Genomic DNA, 7,136 nt, shown 5'->3' with positions numbered 1-7,136 from the left:
ACTCACTTGAGCCCAGGAGTTGGAGGTTGCTGTGAGCTGTGATGCCACAGCACTCTACCCAGGGGGACAGCTTGAGGCTCTGTCTCAAAAAAAAGAAGTATAGGAAACATGTTAATTTCATACTGGGAGCTGTTTAATGATACCCCGTGTCCCAAGCTGGTGGCTGTTTTACTTTTCTACTATTCCTGTTCCTAATGGTTTAATCATAAAAATGGAACAAATACAACCATTTGAGAACTTTTAAAGACATCAGTGATTTTTCAAGTGCCAATCTTGATGTTTAGAGATCTTTTCAGGGATTTCTCTATTTCAAATTTATCTCAGATAAATGATCCCTTAAGCCAGGTTTATAAATTTTTTAATAGTTCATCGTTTATTGTAAAAATAACACATAAGCTATTATTTTACCCATATTTTTTTCTTTGGCAAATATATTTAGTGCAGATATTTGGTATATACAAATACACAATAGATATGTATGTACCAAATATGTATCTCTCTATATACATTTACGTGGCACTTTTTGTATTCCTAGTTGAGAGAACTCGACTCTGTCATGATATGGATTCTGGAAGAGGACCAAAGCCCTGTAGAGACTGTCCTTTGACGTGGCCTGTCCTCATTCCAATGGCAGGAAAAAGAAGTAGCTCAAGTCACCTGCCCTGATGATCTCCAGCATGCATTAAGAATCTGTTTCATGCATTCCATACTCAGACACATGTCTGAGAAACATAGAAATATTTTTTGCTTAATTTGAAATCTGGGGTCATATCGATAGGTTTTCTAAATAAGTTACTTCTTTCATGAGCCTCTGGAACTCTTACATCCATCTGCAAATTTTTGAAGCACTTTACAATCTTTTTCCATATGGAAAGATTTAGAATTTCAAGGAAAACCGTTAACTGACCCCTTGCCACTCTGTCAGGCCATTTATTTTCCTTTGCATTGAGGTCCCACTGTGCGCTTCCCTTTTTTAAATCCAAATTTAAACTGGAGAATGGTGTCATTATTTTTGACACCTGCCTGCTTTGGGAACAGGGAGACTGTACCAAAACTACCTGTAACAGTGTGGTGTGGGTAAGATGGATTCTATTTTTCTCTCTGGAATTTATGCTTTGACAATGAAAGCCAGTATTTAATAAAATTCTTTAGTATCCATAATTTTGCTATTAAAATTTATATTAGAGATATGAATATTTTCATTAGTATTTAAGAGCTCATATTTTCATTATATTCAAAGAGAAAACACAGGGGAAAAAGAAGTATTAAAGAGAAGAACCCACAGGAAAAGGGAGGCAGGCTATTGGCTAATTAAACAAAGTGAAATATTTTCCCTTTTTAACTCCTAAGTGAATACATTATAAATATCTATGTCTATACACAAATATTTAAATCATCATGATTCTATCATAGTGAGGATCATAACTAAAATACTGAAATAGAGAAATTTCATGTGAAAGGCATTTGAAAATGTATTGATCAATAAATTATTCAAAATCTAATTCTTATGAGAATTATATATCATTAAATTTTTTGTTGAAATTCTTAAATATCAGTATATTTAGACTACTGCGTCTTCTGTCTTGTTTAGTTGAAATGTTAGATTTTTGTTTGTTTACATAAGAACTTTTATTATATAGGTAATCATATGCCCCATCTCAAACCATTTAATATATAACATTAGATTATATTATCAGTAGGGAAAAACAATTAACAGCTTAAGTTTCACATTACAGTAATGTTTCCAAAGAATCTTTCATGAGGTTTTAGCTTTGTGTATGTGTGTGTGTGTGTATCTGTATGTATGTATATAATTTCCAGGTATGTATGAAAGAACATTTTGAATAATTCAAATAAATTTATGAAATCCAAACAATTTATTAATGGAGGCAATCACAAATCACAAATGTAGCTCTAGTAACAAGCAAGTAACTTAGTCAATAGAATAGCTTTCTTAATCCATAACAAATTTATTGATTAGAATGAGACTTGAGCTAACACATGGTTAGAAATATTCTTTCTATATTGGCATAACTATAATCACTTTTCTGATATGTTCCTAGTTTTTTTCTTTTTTTTGAAACATTAAATTAAAAATGATCTTGTAATTGGGCGGCACCTGTGGCTCAAAGGAGTAGGGTGATGGCCCTATATACCAGAGGTGGCAGGTTCAAACCCAGCCCTGGCCAAAAAATGCAAAAGAAAAAACCTGCAAAAATGATCTTGTAATTCTACTTTAGACTAGAAGTCTTTAAAATTCCACATGTGTCAGTGGAGGCTCTTTTAAAAGCCAAGTATTTGGTCGATTGTTTGCAAGTATCAAATTATCATTACTGTTTAGTATTATATCTCACCTTTTGAATTGAAACTATCCTGAATCTATCCTTCTGGAGCCCTCATCACATCCTAGTCAATGTTCTAAGCCCTTTACATCTATTACCTCATTCAATCTGCACAACAGCCGTAATCACTGTGTGATTCTTGAAGTCTGGAAGTCTAGAATTTCTGTGTATTATAGTACACCAACACCCAAGCTAACATGTATTTTAGGAGAAGTATAACTTAGGATAAAAGCTGTATTTTTGTTGCTATAGCTCAAATTTATATTTATACCTTACTTTTTGAAAACCTCTCTCCATGAGGAAAGTCTCTATCTGCTTTCCACACCAGAAAACCAAACACAAACTAACAAACAAACACACACTAACCAAGAAAACTGTACTATGTAGTCACTGAGTGTCCATTTTTGTGATATTACCTGTTCCCTAACTTTTGTTACAATTTAGTGTCTGGGAATACATTGCATTTTTTCTTTTTTGGTTCATAAATAATGAGCCTGTATTTTAAAAAATGATTAAAGTTGATGAAGTCCACAAATGCAAGCACTTCTTTATTTTCTTCTTCTTTTTTTCTTATTTTCCGGTTTTGTTAGTGGTTGGAGAGGTTTTGTTCTTATTCACCATATTGTTGGTTTCATAACATTTGATCCATGAAACTTCAAGAATTATATATTGAGTTCATCAACACTTTATTGTAAATGACTATTTATAGAAAGGAGGCTGAATTAGTTCCGTTAATTAATTTATTAATGCCATTGTTTGGATTGAAAGTGTTGAATTGGCTTAGTTGATGTGGAAATTCCAGTTTTCCATGCTTCTTTTTAAAGACTTTACCATAGCCTACTGCCAAAATGTAAGCCTATATTATTTAATAAATATGAGTAGCCCTAACAAAGCTTATCTAAAAAAGAAAACCTGTTTCTACAAAAGCAGAACCAAGGCATTATATGCAGACCTCCTTTAGAAACAATAGGTTCTAGATTTGTTCAGAATTTATTTTTATAGACTCAACCTAGTGGGTGAAGCACTCACTTGAGCTTTCAATTTAGCGTCATGTGTACAGAAGTTTAATGTATGATTAAAAAGACATACGTGAAACCAAAGTATTGAGCCACAATTTTCAAGAAGTAAACTTTCCGTCCTTGCATAAGTTCTCAGTGGTGTCTTGATCTTTGCGCACTTGACTTTGAGTCTGTTGGCTTCCTGTTCATTTCCAAGATTTTCCCGAGCAGATCCAAATCCGGTTTGGGGATGCTTCACACTGAGGCATTGAACCTTTGGTGAAAAGCTTCCACTAGAGATGATGTGCGTGGAAATGTGGCAAAGCTCCATGCTTGTTGCTAAATTAGAAAAGAAAAAAAGCAAAAAGGAATGAACTGTTTCCCCTCATTACCAATTAATAATAAAATTACATGCGCAGAGGATAGAGGATGAAGGTCCAACAGTTAACTCTGGATATTCACATTATGTGAAATTTGAAATTTTCTGGGTGACAGTCTACTCATATGGTAGAGTTTCTGGTTTAAGAAAATAAAGAACTAATACTATTTGTAATTTGTGACCTTGCTGTAATTGGGAAAAGCCACTAGTTTTCACATCTGTAAGACAGTTTGGCCTATATTGAATGTGTCACGATGCTTGCTGTTTTAAAAGTTTCTAATTAATCCCATGCAAATTAATGCTAAACATTATCTTTTTGTACTTATTAAAATTAATTTAAATATATTTCATCTGAAAATTGTGTTTTTTGTACTTCAATCATAACATCTTTGCTTATCAGAATTGAATTTATCATCGATGTGGCTTTTTTATATTGGGATGTAGCGTGATATTGTGTAATAGTTTTAAATTGTTCATTTCTAAACTTATCTTTAAAACAAAAAGTTATGGGGTGACAGAAAAGTACAAACTTACCCTGAAATTTTTCATAAATTGCTAATGTTGATGTCTTCAACGCTGTAAGAAAGAGGTGCTATGGAAAATAAAAGTTCACCCAGAAAATTGGCTACTTTCTCTTATAAAAAGTGTCACCTTTTTATTAAATAAAATAAGATTTTCCTTTCTTTAGTTAGACTTAATTTTATTTATTTAGTCTGTAAACCCACAAACCTTATAGTTTCTCATTGAACCTATTTTCTTAAATGAATGGAATATTATTTGAAATAATTCCCCTTTTGATTATTGCTATGGTTGCTAATATTGCAGAGATAAAATGTTTTTAATGCCAAAAAGGCATAAAAACAAAGAAACTCTTATCAACATGGTGTCTCATACAATATTTTTCAAACATAGCCACATTTTAAAGTCAACTGAAAAGTTGAAAAAAATAATTGGGTAAATCAGATTATTTAGTGAGAAGGGGTTATGAGAATTTTTCAGAAACTACCCAAATAGTTTTACTGTGCAGCTGTATTTATATATGTTCTTATTTCATAAACCTTCATAGGCTTTTATTAATCTCTGTTTCTTTTTTTGGAGACCTCAGCTAACTAGTCTGTGACTTTAGTCAAACGTTTAAGTTAATATATTATCAGTTTTTATGTACATAGTAAATTTATGTGATAGTTTCAAATCTAATGTGATGAAGTATTTATTCTTGGAATTTTATTATTATAATCAACTAATTAAAATTGCTGTCTTACGCTTCATAGCCCGTAGGCCTGTAATTAATCATAAATGATGTGTGAGTATAGATAGATAGGTATAGATAAGTAATAATTGTCTTCAGCCTGTGCTTTTAATCAAATATTTTTAAAATTACTTATAGAAATAGGTTTTTGCTAATATTTTCTTGGAAGAAAATATGATTAATTTAAAGAATAAGGTGAGTATTAACAGTTTCAAATTCACATCTCAGTAAAATTATAGCCAGCAAAATGCTAATACATCAATAACTTTCAATTAGATTTTCTGATATCAGTCAATTCATAGTCCAGGCCTTACCAAAGTCATTTAAATTAAAGCATATTATAAATAGAAACATTCATGCCACGCTTTTGCCATGCAAGGTCCACAAGGGAGAAACTGAGGTTTTGAACGGCTTTCTGTAGATTTCAAAGTTTTGCCTCATGTTGACAATGACACCATTGTAAGAGGGACTTTTCCTAACAAATGCAATCAGTGAAACCTAGTTTCTTGTACCCTCAATGAATCCCCAATAATAAATGTTAAAAAAAAAATGTAAAGCTGAGGAAACTGCTTGTAAAGCTGGACAATGGGCTGGGAAGACGGCTGAATTGCAGGTTTGAAAGGGTTTATATCCTCAGACTTATGATCATTATTAACTCCTGCAATCCAATTTCTAGCAAATTAGTACCCTGGAAAGCCAGATACAAGTATAAAAAAACATCAAATCCTTCATTTGCCCCTTGAGAAAATTATATCCCATTTTTTTGATTTAGGTGATCAGAGAAGTGTGTAGTTTTTAAAATTTTACTTTCCTATATCAATAATATTGAATGTTTTGAGTTAATTATTGAGTTAATGTATTGAGTTAATTAAAGCTTAATTATTTGAGTTTCGGTTAACCTGGGAAATCCACTCCTTTGGAATACTTATTCCATTAATAGCTTGAAATTTTATAACGTTTCTTTGGTGAATCAATACAAATTTCTAAATCATGTCTTTAGATATAGAATAAGAAGGCCGGGCACTGTGGCTCACACCTGTAATCCTAGTACTTGGGAGATCGAGGTGGGTGGATTGCCTTATCTTACAGGTTCAAGACCAGCCTGAGCCAGAGAGAGGCCTCGTCTCTAAAAATAGCCAGGTGTAGCTGCGGACGCCTGTAGTCCCAGTTACTCAGCAGGCTGAGGCAGGAGAGTCTCTTGAGTCCATTGAAGTTGCAGTGAGCTATAATGACAGGGCACTCTACTAAGAGCAACAAGTGAGACTCTGTCTCAAAAAACGAGATACAGAATAATTAAAAGATGTTAACTAAAAATTGGAGTGTGCCAGTTTTGAACTGCCCCTGAACTTACTGTTTGAGAGATGAATTTATTTCCAAAGTAAAATACACATGAAATGGCAGATACATTGAAAAACCAAAGATTACTCATGTTTAAAAGTTATTATGCTTTTTCCCTGTTCTCTCCACCCTTTCTTCCTGGAATGCCAAGGACATATGTTAGATGTGCCCACTCAGGCCTGCGTCCTTCAACCTCTCCTTTACGTTCTCCTGGCTTTCCTCTGCATTCTGGATGATTTCTCTTGGGCCAAGCTAAATAACTACCCTAAAACCATATTGGTAACTGGAATTTTAAATCCGCGGTCTAACTATTAAATTACACATTGATTCTATATTTCTCTGACTCTGAAAAGAATTGATCTGAATATAAAATATTTACATATATGAAAAAACATTGAGAAAAAATCATATATTAGGTCACTGAGAACCTCCAGGCTACAACTCCATGACATGAAATTCTTATAATTTACTTCAGCCAGCTCTTCACAGATGGATACCTTTCACATTCCTATATATTTTCTTCTAAAATTATGAGTGATATTTGCAACTACTTTAAAACTAAAATCCAAAGCAGTTGACTTAAATATGTTGGGAACCTTGTTCAGGGAATACATTTTCAAATGGTTTCATATTTTATAAATGGACACAATGTTTATAGAGATCCTGTTAATAATAGTCTTAATTAGATGCTGTATGAAAAAAAAGCAAACAAATGTAAGTCTTTGCCGGTCAGGTTTATCACAGGAATAATTAAAGTGGTGTATATTCATAGAAAAATTCGCCAGAAGCCAAGATGGTATGGATACAAGGAGCAGATCATTTTGGAAACA

The sequence above is a fragment of the Otolemur garnettii genome, unplaced genomic scaffold (genome assembly GCF_000181295.1).
Source record: "Otolemur garnettii isolate 467f Iridium unplaced genomic scaffold, OtoGar3 scaffold00083, whole genome shotgun sequence".
Classification (NCBI taxonomy): domain Eukaryota; kingdom Metazoa; phylum Chordata; class Mammalia; order Primates; family Galagidae; genus Otolemur; species Otolemur garnettii.
This window is presented reverse-complemented; position numbering follows the sequence as displayed.